Raw genomic sequence first — 19165 nt, forward strand, 5'->3', positions numbered from 1 at the left:
GAACCCACTTCTGCTGTTATTGTGGTCTGACATTGTGGTGGTGGTACCTGACAGAGTGCTGTCCATGAGTGCTGTCCATGGTACCGAGAGTGTCTGGGTGTTTAGGGTACCAGGGCCCCGGTCCTCCAGCTCCGCGGGCTGGCTCTTTCACTCCGGTGGCTGGTGAGGGGGGGGCTTAATAGCGGGTCCCCGGGTTCGCACGGTGAGCCAGGTCTTTGGGTGGCTCCGGGTCTGGATGGTGAGTCAAAGGTGAGTTGCTGAGCAGCGGGGCGGTGAGACGGGTTGGTGAGTGGCTTTCTGCGGGCTGGCTCTTTCACTCCGGTGGCCGGTCGGGGGGAGCTTAACAGCGGGACCCCGGGTTCGCACGGTGAGCCGGGTCTCTGGGTGGCTCCGGGTCTGGAGGGTGAGTCAAAGGTGAGTTGCTGAGCAGCGGGGCGGTGAGCCGGGTTGGTGAAGGGCTTTCTGCGGGCTGGCTCTTTCACTCCGGTGGCTGGTAGGGGGGGAGCTTAACAGCGGGTCCCCGGGTTCGCACGGTGAGCCGGGTCTTTGGATGGCTCCGGGTTTGGACGGTGAGTCAAAGGTGAGTTTCTGAGCAGCGGGGCGGTGAGACGGGTTGGTGAGTGGCTTTCAGGGCCGTGCTGTCAGTCTGTGTCTGGGACGAGGCGACGGCGGGCATAAAAAGCGATTCTCCCAGAGATGCTCTAGATGCTGTCCTAAATAACTGCTCTTTTTACTTCTTCAATGACATTTTCTGTGTGTATAAAATCCACCCTCAATCAGAGTTTCCTCTGATCAAGCTGCAGCATTTAGAAGCTTCTTTGGCAGGCAGACAGCAACTGCTAGTCTATTTTCTTAATGACCATTGTTTACTTGACTCAATCATGTAGGTATCATCGTACGAAACAAGAAGTCTCCCCGTCGGGGAATCGAACCCCGGTCTTCTGCGTGACAGGCAGAGATACTGTCCACTATACTAACGAGGACAGCTTTGTGCCAAAATAACTTCCTGATTGCAGCAACTTAATAACTGTGTACCAATGTCATTGGAAAGTCAGTGTCCATCTCTTTTTAATCTTTTATATCGGTCCTCGATTCTCGGCTCTCCGCGGTCTCAGCGCGACGGGAATGCAGGTGAAGCCCCGAGAGTCTCGGCTCGGTTTGCCGCGAGGCTCTGGTCCAGCTGGTCCGGGGTTCCCCCCACCTCCGGGGACCCCCTCTCGGAACCTCTGCTGCTGGGGTCTGGTGGTGGAGCTAGTGTACGTTAATGGAGAATGACTGGCTTTTGGTCAGTTGTGGAACTGCAACAAAATTAATTTCTGCATGAGACCCAATGCGAGAAAGAGATGGTCGGCCTTCCTGTGCTGTGCACCAAGAAGAGGACTGGAGTGGTTTTCCAAGTCCAAATAATGTTATTGCAAAGTCACACATGTTTCCGCCCAGTTTCGAACGGGGGACCTTTCGCGTGTGAGGCGAACGTGATAACCACTACACTACGGAAACAGACATGCTTTGAAAAGGGCGGGCATAAAAATAAAATCCTGTAAAAAACTCTGCTACAATTCTTGACAGTAAGATGGATACTGCAGGTTTTCTCCTGGCTGCTCTCAAAGACTCATGCTGATGTTAACCATTACACCATGGAACCCACTTCTGCTGTTATTGTGGTCTGACATTGTGGTGGTGGCACCTGACAGAGTGCTGTCCATGAGTGCTGTCCATGGTACCGAGAGCGTCTGGGTGTTTAGGGTACCAGGGCCCCGGTCCTCCAGCTCCGCGGGCTGGCTCTTTCACTCCGGTGGCTGGTGAGGGGGGGGCTTAACAGCGGGTCCCCGGGTTCGCACGGTGAGCCGGGTCTTTGGGTGGCTCCGGGTCTGGATGGTGAGTCAAAGGTGAGTTGCTGAGCAGCAGGGCGGTGAGACGGGTTGGTGAGTGGCTTTCTGCAGGCTGGCTCTTTCACTCCGGTGGCCGGTCGGGGGAGCTTAACAGCGGGACCCCGGGTTCGCACGGTGAGCCGGGTCTCTGGGTGGCTCCGGGTCTGGAGGGTGAGTCAAAGGTGAGTTGCTGAGCAGCGGGGCGGTGAGCCGGGTTGGTGAGTGGCTTTTTGCGGGCTGGCTCTTTCACTCCGGTGGATGGTCGGGGGGGAGCTTAACAGCGGGTCCCCGGGTTCGCACGGTGAGCCGGGTCTTTGGATGGCTCCGGGTCTGGACGGTGAGTCAAAGGTGAGTTTCTGAGCAGCGGGACGGTGAGACGGGTTGGTGAGTGGCTTTCAGGGCCGTGCTGTCAGTCTGTGTCTGGGACGAGGCGACGGCGGGCATAAAAAGCGATTCTCCCAGAGATGCTCTAGATGCTGTCCTAAATAACTGCTCTTTTTACTTCTTCAATGACATTTTCTGTGTGTATAAAATCCACCCTCAATCAGAGTTTCCTCTGATCAAGCTGCAGCATTTAGAAGCTTCTTTGGCAGGCAGACAGCAACTGCTAGTCTATTTTCTTAATGACCATTGTTTACTTGACTCAATCATGTAGGTATCATCGTACGAAACAAGAAGTCTCCCCGTCGGTGAATCGAACCCCGGTCTTCTGCGTGACAGGCAGAGATACTGTCCACTATACTAACGAGGACAGCTTTGTGCCAAAATAACTTCCTGATTGCAGCAACTTAATAACTGTGTACCAATGTCATTGGAAAGTCAGTGTCCATCTCTTTTTAATCTTTTATATCGGTCCTCGATTCTCGGCTCTCTGCGGTCTCAGCGCGACGGGAATGCAGGTGAAGCCCCGCGAGTCTCGGCTCGGTTTGCCGCGAGGCTCTGGTCCAGCTGGTCCGGGGTTCCCCCCACCTCCGGGGACCCCCTCTCGGAACCTCTGCTGCTGGGGTCTGGTGGTGGAGCTAGTGTACGTTAATGGAGAATGACTGGCTTTTGGTCAGTTGTGGAACTGCAACAAAATTAATTTCTGCATGAGACCCAATGCGAGAAAGAGATGGTGGGCCTTCCTGTCCTGTGCACCAAGAAGAGGACTGGAGTGGTTTTCCAAGTCCAAATAATGTTATTGCAAAGTCATACATGTTTCCGCCCAATTTCGAACAGGGGACCTTTCGCGTGTGAGGCGAACGTGATAACCACTACACTACGGAAACAGATATGCTTTAAATATGGCGGGCATAAAAATAAAATCCTGTAAAAAACTCTGCTACAATTCTTCACAGTAAGATGGATACTGCAGGTTTTCTCCTGGCTGCTCTCAAAGACTCATGCTGATGTTAACCATTACACCATGGAACCCACTTCTGCTGTTATTGTGGTCTGACATTGTGGTGGTGGCACCTGACAGAGTGCTGTCCATGAGTGCTGTCCATGGTACCGAGAGCGTCTGGGTGTTTAGGGTACCAGGGCCCCGGTCCTCCAGCTCCGCGGGCTGGCTCTTTCACTCCGGTGGCTGGTGAGGGGGGGGCTTAACAGCGGGTCCCCGGGTTCGCACGGTGAGCCGGGTCTTTGGGTGGCTCCGGGTCTGGATGGTGAGTCAAAGGTGAGTTGCTGAGCAGCGGGGCGGTGAGACGGGTTGGTGAGTGGCTTTCTGCGGGCTGGCTCTTTCACTCCGGTGGCCGGTCGGGGGGAGCTTAACAGCGGGACCCCGGGTTCGCACGGTGAGCCGGGTCTCTGGGTGGCTCCGGGTCTGGAGGGTGAGTCAAAGGTGAGTTGCTGAGCAGCGGGGCGGTGAGCCGGGTTGGTGAGTGGCTTTCTGCGGGCTGGCTCTTTCACTCCGGTGGCTGGTCGGGGGGGAGCTTAACAGCGGGTCCCCGGGTTCGCACGGTGAGCCGGGTCTTTGGGTGGCTCCGGGTCTGGACGGTGAGTCAAAGGTGAGTTGCTGAGCAGCGGGGCGGTGAGACGGGTTGGTGAGTGGCTTTCAGGGCCGTGCTGTCAGTCTGTGTCTGGGACGAGGCGACGGCGGGCATAAAAAGCGATTCTCCCAGAGATGCTCTAGATGCTGTCCTAAATAACTGCTCTTTTTACTTCTTCAATGACATTTTCTGTGTGTATAAAATCCACCCTCAATCAGAGTTTCCTCTGATCAAGCTGCAGCATTTAGAAACTTCTTTGGCAGGCAGACAGCAACTGCTAGTCTATTTTCTTAATGACCATTGTTTACTTGACTCAATCATGTAGGTATCATCGTACTAAACAAGAAGTCTCCCCGTCGGGGAATCGAACCCCGGTCTTCTGCGTGACAGGCAGAGATACTGTCCACTATACTAACGAGGACAGCTTTGTGCCAAAAGAACTTCCTGATTGCAGGAACTTAATAACTGTGTACCAATGTCATTGGAAAGTCAGTATCCATCTCTTTTTAATCTTTTATATCGGTCCTCGATTCTCGGCTCTCCGCGGTCTCAGCGCGACGGGAATGCAGGTGAAGCCCCGTGAGTCTCGGCTCGGTTTGCCGCGAGGCTCTGGTCCAGCTGGTCCGGGGTTCCCCCCACCTCCGGGGACCCCCTCTCGGAACCTCTGCTGCTGGGGTCTGGTGGTGGAGCTAGTGTACGTTAATGGAGAATGACTGGCTTTTGGTCAGTTGTGGAACTGCAACAAAATTAATTTCTGCATGAGACCCAATGCGAGAAAGAGATGGTCGGCCTTCCTGTCCTGTGCACCAAGAAGAGGACTGGAGTGGTTTTCCAAGTCCAAATAATGTTATTGCAAAGTCATACATGTTTCCGCCCAGTTTCGAACAGGGGACCTTTCGCGTGTGAGGCGAACGTGATAACCACTACACTACGGAAACAGACATGCTTTGAAAATGGCGGGCATAAAAATAAAATTCTGTAAAAAACTCTGCTACAATTCTTGACAGTAAGATGGATACTGCAGGTTTTCTCCTGGCTGCTCTCAAAGACTCATGCTGATGTTAACCATTACACCATGGAACCCACTTCTGCTGTTATTGTGGTCTGACATTGTGGTGGTGGTACCTGACAGAGTGCTGTCCATGAGTGCTGTCCATGGTACCGAGAGCGTCTGGGTGTTTAGGGTACCAGGGCCCCGGTCCTCCAGCTCCGCGGGCTGGCTCTTTCACTCCGGTGGCTGGTGAGGGGGGGGCTTAACAGCGGGTCCCCGGGTTCGCACGGTGAGCCGGGTCTTTGGGTGGCTCCGGGTCTGGATGGTGAGTCAAAGGTGAGTTGCTGAGCAGCGGGGCGGTGAGACGGGTTGGTGAGTGGCTTTCTGCGGGCTGGCTCTTTCACTCCGGTGGCCGGTCGGGGGGAGCTTAACAGCGGGACCCCGGGTTCGCACGGTGAGCCGGGTCTCTGGGTGGCTCCGGGTCTGGAGGGTGAGTCAAAGGGGGGTGACGGGTTGGTGAGTGGCTTTCAGGGCCGTGCTGTCAGTCTGTGTCTGGGACGAGGCGATGGCGGGCATAAAAAGCGATTCTCCCAGAGATGCTCTAGATGCTGTCCTAAATAACTGCTCTTTTTACTTCTTCAATGACATTTTCTGTGTGTATAAAATCCACCCTCAATCAGAGTTTCCTCTGATCAAGCTGCAGCATTTAGAAGCTTCATTGGCAGGCAGACAGCAACTGCTAGTCTATTTTCTTAATGACCATTGTTTACTTGACTCAATCATGTAGGTATCATCGTACGAAACAAGAAGTCTCCCGGTCGGGGAATCGAACCCCGGTCTTCTGCGTGACAGGCAGAGATACTGTCCACTATACTAACGAGGACAGCTTTGTGCCAAAATAACTTCCTGATTGCAGCAACTTAATAACTGTGTACCAATGTCATTGGAAAGTCAGTGTCCATCTCTTTTTAATCTTTTATATCGGTCCTCGATTCTCGGCTCTCCGCGGTCTCAGCGCGACGGGAATGCAGGTGAAGCCCCGAGAGTCTCGGCTCGGTTTGCCGCGAGGCTCTGGTCCAGCTGGTCCGGGGTTCCCCCCACCTCCGGGGACCCCCTCTCGGAACCTCTGCTGCTGGGGTCTGGTGGTGGAGCTAGTGTACGTTAATGGAGAATGACTGGCTTTTGGTCAGTTGTGGAACTGCAACAAAATTAATTTCTGCATGAGACCCAATGCGAGAAAGAGATGGTCGGCCTTCCTGTCCTGTGCACCAAGAAGAGGACTGGAGTGGTTTTCCAAGTCCAAATAATGTTATTGCAAAGTCATACATGTTTCCGCCCAGTTTCGAACAGGGGACCTTTCGCGTGTGAGGCGAATGTGATAACCACTACACTACGGAAACAGACATGCTTTGAAAATGGCGGGCATAAAAATAAAATCCTGTAAAAAACTCTGCTACAATTCTTGACAGTAAGATGGATACTGCAGGTTTTCTCCTGGCTGCTCTCAAAGACTCATGCTGATGTTAACCATTACACCATGGAACCCACTTCTGCTGTTATTGTGGTCTGACATTGTGGTGGTGGCACCTGACAGAGTGCTGTCCATGAGTGCTGTCCATGGTACCGAGAGCGTCTGGGTGTTTAGGGTACCAGGGCCCTGGTCCTCCAGCTCCGCGGGCTGGCTCTTTCACTCCAGTGGCTGGTGGGGGGGGGGCTTAACAGCGGGTCCCCGGGTTCGCACGGTGAGCCGGGTCTTTGGGTGGCTCCGGGTCTGGATGGTGAGTCAAAGGTGAGTTGCTGAGCAGCGGGGCGGTGAGACGGGTTGGTGAGTGGCTTTCTGCGGGCTGGCTCTTTCACTCCGGTGGCCGGTCGGGGGGAGCTTAACAGCGGGACCCCGGGTTCGCACGGTGAGCCGGGTCTCTGGGTGGCTCCGGGTCTGGACGGTGAGTCAAAGGGGGGTGACGGGTTGGTGAGTGGCTTTCAGGGCCGTGCTGTCAGTCTGTGTCTGGGACGAGGCGACGGCGGGCATAAAATGCGATTCTCCCAGAGATGCTCTAGATGCTGTCCTAAATAACTGCTCTTTTTACTTCTTCAATGACATTTTCTGTGTGTATAAAATCCACCCTCAATCAGAGTTTCCTCTGATCAAGCTGCAGCATTTAGAAGCTTCTTTGGCAGGCAGACAGCAACTGCTAGTCTATTTTCTTAATGACCATTGTTTACTTGACTCAATCATGTAGGTATCATCGTACGAAACAAGAAGTCTCCCCGTCGGGGAATCGAACCCCGGTCTTCTGCGTGACAGGCAGAGATACTGTCCACTATACTAACGAGGACAGCTTTGTGCCAAAATAACTTCCTGATTGCAGCAACTTAATAACTGTGTACCAATGTCATTGGAAAGTCAGTGTCCATCTCTTTTTAATCTTTTATATCGGTCCTCGATTCTCGGCTCTCCGCGGTCTCAGCGCGACGGGAATGCAGGTGAAGCCCCGAGAGTCTCGGCTCGGTTTGCCGCGAGGCTCTGGTCCAGCTGGTCCGGGGTTCCCCCCACCTCCGGGGACCCCCTCTCGGAACCTCTGCTGCTGGGGTCTGGTGGTGGAGCTAGTGTACGTTAATGGAGAATGACTGGCTTTTGGTCAGTTGTGGAACTGCAACAAAATTAATTTCTGCATGAGACCCAATGCGAGAAAGAGATGGTCGGCCTTCCTGTCCTGTGCACCAAGAAGAGGACTGGAGTGGTTTTCCAAGTCCAAATAATGTTATTGCAAAGTCATACATGTTTCCGCCCAGTTTCGAACAGGGGACCTTTCGCGTGTGAGGCGAACGTGATAACCACTACACTACGGAAACAGACATGCTTTGAAAATGGCGGGCATAAAAATAAAATCCTGTAAAAAACTCTGCTACAATTCTTGACAGTAAGATGGATACTGCAGGTTTTCTCCTGGCTGCTCTCAAAGACTCATGCTGATGTTAACCATTACACCATGGAACCCACTTCTGCTGTTATTGTGGTCTGACATTGTGGTGGTGGCACCTGACAGAGTGCTGTCCATGAGTGCTGTCCATGTTACCGAGAGTGTCTGGGTGTTTAGGGTACCAGGGCCCCGGTCCTCCAGCTCCGCGGGCTGGCTCTTTAACTCCGGTGGCTGGTGGGGGGGGGGGGGGGGGGGGCTTAACAGCGGGTCCCCGGGTTCGCATGGTGAGCCGGGTCTTTGGGTGGCTCCGGGTCTGGATGGTGAGTCAAAGGTGAGTTGCTGAGCAGCGGGGCGGTGAGACGGGTTGGTGAGTGGCTTTCTGCGGGCTGGCTCTTTCACTCCGGTGGCCGGTCGGGGGGAGCTTAACAGCGGGATCCCGGGTTCGCACGGTGAGCCGGGTCTCTGGGTGGCTCCGGGTCTGGAGGGTGAGTCAAAGGGGGGTGACGGGTTGGTGAGTGGCTTTCAGGGCCGTGCTGTCAGTCTGTGTCTGGGACGAGGCGACGGCGGGCATAAAAAGCGATTCTCCCAGAGATGCTCTAGATGCTGTCCTAAATAACTGCTCTTTTTACTTCTTCAATGACATTTTCTGTGTGTATAAAATCCACCCTCAATCAGAGTTTCCTCTGATCAAACTGCAGCATTTAGAAGCTTCTTTGGCAGGCAGACAGCAACTGCTAGTCTATTTTCTTAATGACCATTGTTTACTTGACTCAATCATGTAGGTATCATCGTACGAAACAATAAGTCTCCCCGTCGGGGAATCGAACCCCGGTCTTCTGCGTGACAGGCAGAGATACTGTCCACTATACTAACGAGGACAGCTTTGTGCCAAAAGAACTTCCTGATTGCAGGAACTTAATAACTGTGTACCAATGTCATTGGAAAGTCAGTGTCCATCTCCTTTTAATCTTTTATATCGGTCCTCGATTCTCGGCTCTCCGCGGTCTCAGCGCGACGGGAATGCAGGTGAATCCCCGCGAGTCTCGGCTCGGTTTGCCGCGAGGCTCTGGTCCAGCTGGTCCGGGGTTCCCCGCACCTCCGGGGACCCCCTCTCGGAACCTCTGCTGCTGGGGTGTGGTGGTGGAGCTAGTGTACGTTAATGGAGAATGACTGGCTTTTGGTCAGTTGTGGAACTGCAACAAAAGTAATTTCTGCATGAGACCCAATGCGAGAAAGAGATGGTCGGCCTTCCTGTCCTGTGCACCAAGAAGAGGACTGGAGTGGTTTTCCAAGTCCAAATAATGTTATTGAAAAGTCATACATGTTTCCGCCCAGTTTCGAACAGGGGACCTTTCGCGTGTGAGGCGAACGTGATAACCACTACACTACGGAAACAGACATGCTTTGAAAATGGCGGGCATAAAAATAAAATCCTGTAAAAAACTCTGCTACAATTCTTGACAGTAAGATGGATACTGCAGGTTTTCTCCTGGCTGCTCTCAAAGACTCATGCTGATGTTAACCATTACACCATGGAACCCACTTCTGCTGTTATTGTGGTCTGACATTGTGGTGGTGGTACCTGACAGAGTGCTGTCCATGAGTGCTGTCCATGGTACCGAGAGCGTCTGGGTGTTTAGGGTACCAGGGCCCCGGTCCTCCAGCTCCGCGGGCTGGCTCTTTCACTCCGGTGGCTGGTGGGGGGGGGGGCTTAACAGCGGGTCCCCGGGTTCGCACGGTGAGCCGGGTCTTTGGGTGGCTCCGGGTCTGGATGGTGAGTCAAAGGTGAGTTGCTGAGCAGCGGGGCGGTGAGACGGGTTGGTGAGTGGCTTTCTGCGGGCTGGCTCTTTCACTCCGGTGGCCGGTCGGGGGGAGCTTAACAGCGGGACCCCGGGTTCGCACGGTGAGCCGGGTCTCTGGGTGGCTCCGGGTCTGGAGGGTGAGTCAAAGGTGAGTTGCTGAGCAGCGGGGCGGTGAGCCGGGTTGGTGAGTGGCTTTCTGCGGGCTGGCTCTTTCACTCCGGTGGCTGGTCGGGGGGGAGCTTAACAGCGGGTCCCCGGGTTCGCACGGTGAGCCAGGTCTTTGGATGGCTCCGGGTCTGGACGGTGAGTCAAAGGTGAGTTTCTGAGCAGCGGGGCGGTGAGACGGGTTGGTGAGTGGCTTTCAGGGCCGTGCTGTCAGTCTGTGTCTGGGACGAGGCGACGGCGGGCATAAAAAGCGATTCTCCCAGAGATGCTCTAGATGCTGTCCTAAATAACTGCTCTTTTTACTTCTTCAATGACATTTTCTGTGTGTATAAAATCCACCCTCAATCAGAGTTTACTCTGATCAAGCTGCAGCATTTAGAAGCTTCTTTGGCAGGCAGACAGCAACTGCTAGTCTATTTTCTTAATGACCATTGTTTACTTGACTCAATCATGTAGGTATCATCGTACGAAACAAGAAGTCTCCCCGTCGGGGAATCGAACCCCGGTCTTCTGCGTGACAGGCAGAGATACTGTCCACTATACTAACGAGGACAGCCTTGTGCCAAAAGAACTTCCTGATTGCAGGAACTTAATAACTGTGTACCAATGTCATTGGAAAGTCAGTGTCCATCTCTTTTTAATCTTTTATATCGGTCCTCGATTCTCGGCTCTCCGCGAAGGGAATGCAGGTGAAGCCCCGCGAGTCTCGGCTCGGTTTGCCGCGAGGCTCTGGTCCAGCTGGTCCGGGGTTCCCCCCACCTCCGGGGACCCCCTCTCGGAACCTCTGCTGCTGGGGTCTGGTGGTGGAGCTAGGGTACGTTAATGGAGAATGACTGGCTTTTGGTCAGTTGTGGAACTGCAACAAAATTAATTTCTGCATGAGACCCAATGCGAGAAAGAGATGGTCGGCCTTCCTGTCCTGTGCACCAAGAAGAGGACTGGAGTGGTTTTCCAAGTCCAAATAGTGTTATTGCAAAGTCATACATGTTTCCGCCCAGTTTCGAACAGGGGACCTTTCGCGTGTGAGGCGAACGTGATAACCACTACACTACGGAAACAGACATGCTTTGAAAATGGCGGGCATAAAAATAAAATCCTGTAAAAAACTCTGCTACAATTCTTGACAGTAAGATGGATACTGTAGGTTTTCTCCTGGCTGCTCTCAAAGACTCATGCTGATGTTAACCATTACACCATGGAACCCACTTCTGCTGTTATTGTGGTCTGACATTGTGGTGGTGGCACCTGACAGAGTACTGTCCATGAGTGCTGTCCATGGTACCGAGAGCGTCTGGGTGTTTAGGGTACCAGGGCCCCGGTCCTCCAGCTCCGCGGGCTGGCTCTTTCACTCCGGTGGCTGGTGGGGGGGGGGGCTTAACAGCGGGTCCCCGGGTTCGCACGGTGAGCCGGGTCTTTGGGTGGCTCCGGGTCTGGATGGTGAGTCAAAGGTGAGTTGCTGAGCAGCGGGGCGGTGAGACGGGTTGGTGAGTGGCTTTCTGCGGGCTGGCTCTTTCACTCCGGTGGCCGGTCGGGGGGAGCTTAACAGCGGGACCCCGGGTTCGCACGGTGAGCCGGGTCTCTGGGTGGCTCCGGGTCTGGAGGGTGAGTCAAAGGTGAGTTGCTGAGCAGCGGGGCGGTGAGCCGGGTTGGTGAGTGGCTTTCTGCGGGCTGGCTCTTTCACTCCGGTGGCTGGTCGGGGGGGAGCTTAACAGCGGGTCCCCGGGTTCGCACGGTGAGCCAGGTCTTTGGATGGCTCCGGGTCTGGACGGTGAGTCAAAGGTGAGTTTCTGAGCAGCGGGGCGGTGAGACGGGTTGGTGAGTGGCTTTCAGGGCCGTGCTGTCAGTCTGTGTCTGGGACGAGGCGACGGCGGGCATAAAAAGCGATTCTCCCAGAGATGCTCTAGATGCTGTCCTAAATAACTGCTCTTTTTACTTCTTCAATGACATTTTCTGTGTGTATAAAATCCACCCTCAATCAGAGTTTCCTCTGATCAAGCTGCAGCATTTAGAAGCTTCTTTGGCAGGCAGACAGCAACTGCTAGTCTATTTTCTTAATGACCATTGTTTACTTGACTCAATCATGTAGGTATCATCGTACGAAACAAGAAGTCTCCCCGTCGGGGAATCGAACCCCGGTCTTCTGCGTGACAGGCAGAGATACTGTCCACTATACTAACGAGGACAGCCTTGTGCCAAAAGAACTTCCTGATTGCAGGAACTTAATAACTGTGTACCAATGTCATTGGAAAGTCAGTGTCCATCTCTTTTTAATCTTTTATATCGGTCCTCGATTCTCGGCTCTCCGCGACGGGAATGCAGGTGAAGCCCCGCGAGTCTCGGCTCGGTTTGCCGCGAGGCTCTGGTCCAGCTGGTCCGGGGTTCCCCCCACCTCCGGGGACCCCCTCTCGGAACCTCTGCTGCTGGGGTCTGGTGGTGGAGCTAGGGTACGTTAATGGAGAATGACTGGCTTTTGGTCAGTTGTGGAACTGCAACAAAATTAATTTCTGCATGAGACCCAATGCGAGAAAGAGATGGTCGGCCTTCCTGTCCTGTGCACCAAGAAGAGGACTGGAGTGGTTTTCCAAGTCCAAATAATGTTATTGCAAAGTCATACATGTTTCCGCCCAGTTTCGAACAGGGGACCTTTCGCGTGTGAGGCGAACGTGATAACCACTACACTACGGAAACAGACATGCTTTGAAAATGGCGGGCATAAAAATAAAATCCTGTAAAAAACTCTGCTACAATTCTTGACAGTAAGATGGATACTGTAGGTTTTCTCCTGGCTGCTCTCAAAGACTCATGCTGATGTTAACCATTACACCATGGAACCCACTTCTGCTGTTATTGTGGTCTGACATTGTGGTGGTGGCACCTGACAAAGTGCTGTCCATGAGTGCTGTCCATGGTACCGAGAGCGTCTGGGTGTTTAGGGTACCAGGGCCCCGGTCCTCCAGCTCCGCGGGCTGGCTCTTTCACTCCGGTGGCTGGTGAGGGGGGGGCTTAATAGCGGGTCCCCGGGTTCGCACGGTGAGCCAGGCCTTTGGGTGGCTCCGGGTCTGGATGGTGAGTCAAAGGTGAGTTGCTGAGCAGCGGGGCAGTGAGACGGGTTGGTGAGTGGCTTTCTGCGGGCTGGCTCTTTCACTCCGGTGGCCGGTCGGGGGGAGCTTAACAGCGGGACCCCGGGTTCGCACGGTGAGCCGGGTCTCTGGGTGGCTCCGGGTCTGGAGGGTGAGTCAAAGGTGAGTTGCTGAGCAGCGGGGCGGTGAGCCGGGTTGGTGAGTGGCTTTCTGCGGGCTGGCTCTTTCACTCCGGTGGCTGGTCGGGGGGGAGCTTAATAGCGGGTCCCCGGGTTCGCACGGTGAGCCGCGTCTTTGGATGGCTCCGGGTCTGGACGGTGAGTCAAAGGTGAGTTTCTGAGCAGCGGGGCGGTGAGACGGGTTGGTGAGTTGCTTTCAGGGCCGTGCTGTCAGTCTGTGTCTGGGACGAGGCGACGGCGGGCATAAAAAGCGATTCTCCCAGAGATGCTCTAGATGCTGTCCTAAATAACTGCTCTTTTTACTTCTTCAATGACATTTTCTGTGTGTATTAAATCCACCCTCAATCAGAGTTTCCTCTGATCAAGCTGCAGCATTTAGAAGCTTCTTTGGCAGGCAGACAGTAACTGCTAGTCTATTTTCTTAACCATTGTTTACTTGACTCAATCATGTAGGTATCATCGTACGAAACAATAAGTCTCCCCGTCGGGGAATCGAACCCCGGTCTTCTGCGTGACAGGCAGAGATACTGTCCACTATACTAACGAGGACAGCTTTGTGCCAAAAGAACTTCCTGATTGCAGGAACTTAATAACTGTGTACCAATGTCATTGGAAAGTCAGTGTCCATCTCCTTTTAATCTTTTATATCGGTCCTCGATTCTCGGCTCTCCGCGGTCTCAGCGCGACGGGAATGCAGGTGAATCCCCGCGAGTCTCGGCTCGGTTTGCCGCGAGGCTCTGGTCCAGCTGGTCCGGGGTTCCCCGCACCTCCGGGGACCCCCTCTCGGAACCTCTGCTGCTGGGGTCTGGTGGTGGAGCTAGTGTACGTTAATGGAGAATGACTGGCTTTTGGTCAGTTGTGGAACTGCAACAAAATTAATTTCTGCATGAGACCCAATGCGAGAAAGAGATGGTCGGCCTTCCTGTCCTGAGCACCAAGAAGAGGACTGGAGTGGTTTTCCAAGTCCAAATAATGTTATTGAAAAGTCATACATGTTTCCGCCCAGTTTCGAACAGGGGACCTTTCGCGTGTGAGGCGAACGTGATAACCACTACACTACGGAAACAGACATGCTTTGAAAATGGCGGGCATAAAAATAAAATCCTGTAAAAAACTCTGCTACAATTCTTGACAGTAAGATGGATACTGCAGGTTTTCTCCTGGCTGCTCTCAAAGACTCATGCTGATGTTAACCATTACACCATGGAACCCACTTCTGCTGTTATTGTGGTCTGACATTGTGGTGGTGGTACCTGACAGAGTGCTGTCCATGAGTGCTGTCCATGGTACCGAGAGCGTCTGGGTGTTTAGGGTACCAGGGCCCCGGTCCTCCAGCTCCGCGGGCTGGCTCTTTCACTCCGGTGGCTGGTGGGGGGGGGGGCTTAACAGCGGGTCCCCGGGTTCGCACGGTGAGCCGGGTCTTTGGGTGGCTCCGGGTCTGGATGGTGAGTCAAAGGTGAGTTGCTGAGCAGCGGGGCGGTGAGACGGGTTGGTGAGTGGCTTTCTGCGGGCTGGCTCTTTCACTCCGGTGGCCGGTCGGGGGGAGCTTAACAGCGGGACCCCGGGTTCGCACGGTGAGCCGGGTCTCTGGGTGGCTCCGGGTCTGGAGGGTGAGTCAAAGGTGAGTTGCTGAGCAGCGGGGCGGTGAGCCGGGTTGGTGAGTGGCTTTCTGCGGGCTGGCTCTTTCACTCCGGTGGCTGGTCGGGGGGGAGCTTAACAGCGGGTCCCCGGGTTCGCACGGTGAGCCGGGTCTTTGGATGGCTCCGGGTCTGGACGGTGAGTCAAAGGTGAGTTTCTGAGCAGCGGGGCGGTGAGACGGGTTGGTGAGTGGCTTTCAGGGCCGTGCTGTCAGTCTGTGTCTGGGACGAGGCGACGGCGGGCATAAAAAGCGATTCTCCCAGAGATGCTCTAGATGCTGTCCTAAATAACTGCTCTTTTTACTTCTTCAATGACATTTTCTGTGTGTATAAAATCCACCCTCAATCAGAGTTTCCTCTGATCAAGCTGCAGCATTTAGAAGCTTCTTTGGCAGGCAGACAGCAACTGCTAGTCTATTTTCTTAATGACCATTGTTTACTTGACTCAATCATGTAGGTATCATCGTACGAAACAAGAAGTCTCCCCGTCGGGGAATCGAACCCCGGTCTTCTGCGTGACAGGCAGAGATACTGTCCACTATACTAACGAGGACAGCTTTGTGCCAAAAGAACTTCCTGATTGCAGGAACTTAATAACTGTGTACCAATGTCATTGGAAAGTCAGTGTCCATCTCTTTTTAATCTTTTATATCGGTCCTCGATTCTCGGCTCTCCGCGGTCTCAGCGCGACGGGAATGCAGGTGAAGCCCCGTGAGTCTCGGCTCGGTTTGCCGCGAGGCTCTGGTCCAGCTGGTCCGGGGTTCCCCGCACCTCCGGGGACCCCCTCTCGGAACCTCTGCTGCTGGGGTCTGGTGGTGGAGCTAGTGTACGTTAATGGAGAATGACTAATTTTGTTGCAGTTCCACAACTGACCAAAAGCCAATTTCTGCATGAGACCCAATGCGAGAAAGAGATGGTCGGCCTTCCTGTCCTGTGCACCAAGAAGAGGACTGGAGTGGTTTTCCATGTCCAAATAATGTTATTGCAATGTCATACATGTTTCCGCCCAGTTTCGAACAGGGGACCTTTCGCGTGTGAGGCGAACGTGATAACCACTACACTACTGAAACAGACATGCTTTGAAAATGGCGGGCATAAAAATAAAATCCTGTAAAAAACTCTGCTACAATTCTTGACAGTAAGATGGATACTGCAGGTTTTCTCCTGGCTGCTCTCAAAGACTCATGCTGATGTTAACCATTACACCATGGAACCCACTTCTGCTGTTATTGTGGTCTGACATTGTGGTGGTGGCACCTGACAGAGTGCTGTCCATGAGTGCTGTCCATGTTACCGAGAGTGTCTGGGTGTTTAGGGTACCAGGGCCCCGGTCCTCCAGCTCCGCGGGCTGGCTCTTTAACTCCGGTGGCTGGTGGGGGGGGGGGGCTTAACAGCGGGTCCCCGGGTTCGCATGGTGAGCCGGGTCTTTGGGTGGCTCCGGGTCTGGATGGTGAGTCAAAGGTGAGTTGCTGAGCAGCGGGGCGGTGAGACGGGTTGGTGAGTGGCTTTCTGCGGGCTGGCTCTTTCACTCCGGTGGCCGGTCGGGGGGAGCTTAACAGCAGGATCCCGGGTTCGCACGGTGAGCCAGGTCTCTGGGTGGCTCCGGGTCTGGAGGGTGAGTCAAAGGGGGGTGACGGGTTGGTGAGTGGCTTTCAGGGCCGTGCTGTCAGTCTGTGTCTGGGACGAGGCGACGGCGGGCATAAAAAGCGATTCTCCCAGAGATGCTCTAGATGCTGTCCTAAATAACTGCTCTTTTTACTTCTTCAATGACATTTTCTGTGTGTATAAAATCCACCCTCAATCTGAGTTTCCTCTGATCAAGCTGCAGCATTTAGAAGCTTCTTTGGCAGGCAGACAGCAACTGCTAGTCTATTTTCTTAATGACCATTGTTTACTTGACTCAATCATGTAGGTATCATCGTACGAAACAAGAAGTCTCCCCGTCGGGGAATCGAACCCCGGTCTTCTGCGTGACAGGCAGAGATACTGTCCACTATACTAACGAGGACAGCTTTGTGCCAAAATAACTTCCTGATTGCAGCAACTTAATAACTGTGTACCAATGTCATTGGAAAGTCAGTGTCCATCTCTTTTTAATCTTTTATATCGGTCCTCGATTCTCGGCTCTCCGCGGTCTCAGCGCGACGGGAATGCAGGTGAAGCCCCGAGAGTCTCGGCTCGGTTTGCCGCGAGGCTCTGGTCCAGCTGGTCCGGGGTTCCCCCCACCTCCGGGGACCCCCTCTCGGAACCTCTGCTGCTGGGGTCTGGTGGTGGAGCTAGTGTACGTTAATGGAGAATGACTGGCTTTTGGTCAGTTGTGGAACTGCAACAAAATTAATTTCTGCATGAGACCCAATGCGAGAAAGAGATGGTCGGCCTTCCTGTGCTGTGCACCAAGAAGAGGACTGGAGTGGTTTTCCAAGTCCAAATAATGTTATTGCAAAGTCACACATGTTTCCGCCCAGTTTCGAACAGGGGACCTTTCGCGTGTGAGGCGAACGTGATAACCACTACACTACGGAAACAGACATGCTTTGAAAATGGCGGGCATAAAAATAAAATCCTGTAAAAAACTCTGCTACAATTCTTGACAGTAAGATGGATACTGCAGGTTTTCTCCTGGCTGCTCTCAAAGACTCATGCTGATGTTAACCATTACACCATGGAACCCACTTCTGCTGTTATTGTGGTCTGACATTGTGGTGGTGGTACCTGACAGAGTGCTGTCCATGAGTGCTGTCCATGGTACCGAGAGCGTCTGGGTGTTTAGGGTACCAGGGCCCCGGTCCTCCAGCTCCGCGGGCTGGCTCTTTCACTCCGGTGGCTGGTGAGGGGGGGGCTTAACAGCGGGTCCCCGGGTTCGCACGGTGAGCCGGGTCTTTGGGTGGCTCCGGGTCTGGATGGTGAGTCAAAGGTGAGTTGCTGAGCAGCGGGGCGGTGAGACGGGTTGGTGAGTGGCTTTCTGCGGGCTGGCTCTTTCACTCCGGTGGCCGGTCGGGGGGAGCTTAACAGCGGGACCCCGGGTTCGCACGGTGAGCCGGGTCTCTGGGTGGCTCCGGGTCTGGAGGGTGAGTCAAAGGTGAGTTGCTGAGCAGCGGGGCGGTGAGCCGGGTTGGTGAGTGGCTTTCTGCGGGCTGGCTCTTTCACTCCGGTGGATGGTCGGGGGGGAGCTTAACAGCGGGTCCCCGGGTTCGCACGGTGAGCCGGGTCTTTGGATGGCTCCGGGTCTGGACGGTGAGTCAAAGGTGAGTTTCTGAGCAGCGGGGCGGTGAGACGGGTTGGTGAGTGGCTTTCAGGGCCGTGCTGTCAGTCTGTGTCTGGGACGAGGCGACGGCGGGCATAAAAAGCGATTCTCCCAGAGATGCTCTAGATGCTGTCCTTAATAACTGCTCTTTTTACTTCTTCAATGACATTTTCTGTGTGTATAAAATCCACCCTCAATCAGAGTTTCCTCTGATCAAGCTGCAGCATTTAGAAGCTTCTTTGGCAGGCAGACAGCAACTGCTAGTCTATTTTCTTAATGACCATTGTTTACTTGACTCAATCATGTAGGTATCATCGTACGAAACAAGAAGTCTCCCCGTCGGGGAATCGAACCCCGGTCTTCTGCGTGACAGGCAGAGATACTGTCCACTATACTAACGAGGACAGCTTTGTGCCAAAATAACTTCCTGATTGCAGCAACTTAATAACTGTGTACCAATGTCATTGGAAAGTCAGTGTCCATCTCTTTTTAATCTTTTATATCGGTCCTCGATTCTCGGCTCTCCGCGGTCTCAGCGCGACGGGAATGCAGGTGAAGCCCCGAGAGTCTCGGCTCGGTTTGCCGCGAGGCTCTGGTCCAGCTGGTCCGGGGTTCCCCCCACCTCCGGGGACCCCCTCTCGGAACCTCTGCTGCTGGGGTCTGGTGGTGGAGCTAGTGTACGTTAATGGAGAATGACTGGCTTTTGGTCAGTTGTGGAACTGCAACAAAATTAATTTCTGCATGAGACCCAATGCGAGAAAGAGATGGTCGGCCTTCCTGTCCTGTGCACCAAGAAGAGGACTGGAGTGGTTTTCCAAGTCCAATTAATGTTATTGCAAAGTCATACATGTTTCCGCCCAATTTCGAACAGGGGACCTATCGCGTGTGAGGCGAACGTGATAACCACTACACTACGGAAACAGATATGCTTTAAAAATGGCGGGCATAAAAATAAAATCCTGTAAAAAACTCTGCTACAATTCTTGACAGTAAGATGGATACTGCAGGTTTTCTCCTGGCTGCTCTCAAAGACTCATGCTGATGTTAACCATTACACCATGGAACCCACTTCTGCTGTTATTGTGGTCTGACATTGTGGTGGTGGCACCTGACAGAGTGCTGTCCATGAGTGCTGTCCATGGTACCGAGAGCGTCTGGGTGTTTAGGGTACCAGGGCCCTGGTCCTCCAGCTCCGCGGGCTGGCTCTTTCACTCCGGTGGCTGGTGGGGGGGGGGGGCTTAACAGCGGGTCCCCGGGTTCGCACGGTGAGCCGGGTCTCTGGGTGGCTCCGGATCTGGATGGTGA

General features: G+C 53.9%; 20 non-coding genes across 20 annotated transcripts; all 20 read right to left on the minus strand.

Annotated features, from left to right (window-relative positions):
- Positions 1-911: 911 nt before the first annotated feature.
- On the minus strand, positions 912-983 carry trnad-guc (transfer RNA aspartic acid (anticodon GUC)). The gene has a single exon. It is a non-coding gene; the product is annotated as a tRNA-Asp (tRNA).
- Positions 984-1427: 444 nt separating this feature from the next.
- Positions 1428-1500, minus strand: trnav-cac (transfer RNA valine (anticodon CAC)). The gene has a single exon. It is a non-coding gene; the product is annotated as a tRNA-Val (tRNA).
- A 2690-nt stretch (positions 1501-4190) lies between these two features.
- trnad-guc (transfer RNA aspartic acid (anticodon GUC)) lies at positions 4191-4262 on the minus strand. Its single transcript has one exon. It is a non-coding gene; the product is annotated as a tRNA-Asp (tRNA).
- A 444-nt stretch (positions 4263-4706) lies between these two features.
- On the minus strand, positions 4707-4779 carry trnav-cac (transfer RNA valine (anticodon CAC)). Its single transcript has one exon. It is a non-coding gene; the product is annotated as a tRNA-Val (tRNA).
- Positions 4780-6159: 1380 nt separating this feature from the next.
- Positions 6160-6232, minus strand: trnav-cac (transfer RNA valine (anticodon CAC)). Its single transcript has one exon. It is a non-coding gene; the product is annotated as a tRNA-Val (tRNA).
- An 864-nt stretch (positions 6233-7096) lies between these two features.
- trnad-guc (transfer RNA aspartic acid (anticodon GUC)) lies at positions 7097-7168 on the minus strand. The gene has a single exon. It is a non-coding gene; the product is annotated as a tRNA-Asp (tRNA).
- Positions 7169-7612: 444 nt separating this feature from the next.
- trnav-cac (transfer RNA valine (anticodon CAC)) lies at positions 7613-7685 on the minus strand. Its single transcript has one exon. It is a non-coding gene; the product is annotated as a tRNA-Val (tRNA).
- An 874-nt stretch (positions 7686-8559) lies between these two features.
- On the minus strand, positions 8560-8631 carry trnad-guc (transfer RNA aspartic acid (anticodon GUC)). The gene has a single exon. It is a non-coding gene; the product is annotated as a tRNA-Asp (tRNA).
- A 444-nt stretch (positions 8632-9075) lies between these two features.
- trnav-cac (transfer RNA valine (anticodon CAC)) lies at positions 9076-9148 on the minus strand. The gene has a single exon. It is a non-coding gene; the product is annotated as a tRNA-Val (tRNA).
- Positions 9149-10200: 1052 nt separating this feature from the next.
- On the minus strand, positions 10201-10272 carry trnad-guc (transfer RNA aspartic acid (anticodon GUC)). The gene has a single exon. It is a non-coding gene; the product is annotated as a tRNA-Asp (tRNA).
- A 433-nt stretch (positions 10273-10705) lies between these two features.
- On the minus strand, positions 10706-10778 carry trnav-cac (transfer RNA valine (anticodon CAC)). Its single transcript has one exon. It is a non-coding gene; the product is annotated as a tRNA-Val (tRNA).
- Positions 10779-11830: 1052 nt separating this feature from the next.
- trnad-guc (transfer RNA aspartic acid (anticodon GUC)) lies at positions 11831-11902 on the minus strand. The gene has a single exon. It is a non-coding gene; the product is annotated as a tRNA-Asp (tRNA).
- Positions 11903-12335: 433 nt separating this feature from the next.
- Positions 12336-12408, minus strand: trnav-cac (transfer RNA valine (anticodon CAC)). The gene has a single exon. It is a non-coding gene; the product is annotated as a tRNA-Val (tRNA).
- A 1048-nt stretch (positions 12409-13456) lies between these two features.
- On the minus strand, positions 13457-13528 carry trnad-guc (transfer RNA aspartic acid (anticodon GUC)). The gene has a single exon. It is a non-coding gene; the product is annotated as a tRNA-Asp (tRNA).
- A 444-nt stretch (positions 13529-13972) lies between these two features.
- trnav-cac (transfer RNA valine (anticodon CAC)) lies at positions 13973-14045 on the minus strand. Its single transcript has one exon. It is a non-coding gene; the product is annotated as a tRNA-Val (tRNA).
- A 1052-nt stretch (positions 14046-15097) lies between these two features.
- trnad-guc (transfer RNA aspartic acid (anticodon GUC)) lies at positions 15098-15169 on the minus strand. Its single transcript has one exon. It is a non-coding gene; the product is annotated as a tRNA-Asp (tRNA).
- A 444-nt stretch (positions 15170-15613) lies between these two features.
- Positions 15614-15686, minus strand: trnav-cac (transfer RNA valine (anticodon CAC)). Its single transcript has one exon. It is a non-coding gene; the product is annotated as a tRNA-Val (tRNA).
- An 866-nt stretch (positions 15687-16552) lies between these two features.
- On the minus strand, positions 16553-16624 carry trnad-guc (transfer RNA aspartic acid (anticodon GUC)). The gene has a single exon. It is a non-coding gene; the product is annotated as a tRNA-Asp (tRNA).
- Positions 16625-17068: 444 nt separating this feature from the next.
- On the minus strand, positions 17069-17141 carry trnav-cac (transfer RNA valine (anticodon CAC)). The gene has a single exon. It is a non-coding gene; the product is annotated as a tRNA-Val (tRNA).
- Positions 17142-18192: 1051 nt separating this feature from the next.
- trnad-guc (transfer RNA aspartic acid (anticodon GUC)) lies at positions 18193-18264 on the minus strand. Its single transcript has one exon. It is a non-coding gene; the product is annotated as a tRNA-Asp (tRNA).
- Between the last annotated feature and the right edge of the window lie 901 nt (positions 18265-19165).

Source organism: Cololabis saira, chromosome 7, assembly GCF_033807715.1.
Source record: "Cololabis saira isolate AMF1-May2022 chromosome 7, fColSai1.1, whole genome shotgun sequence".
Taxonomy (NCBI): domain Eukaryota; kingdom Metazoa; phylum Chordata; class Actinopteri; order Beloniformes; family Belonidae; genus Cololabis; species Cololabis saira.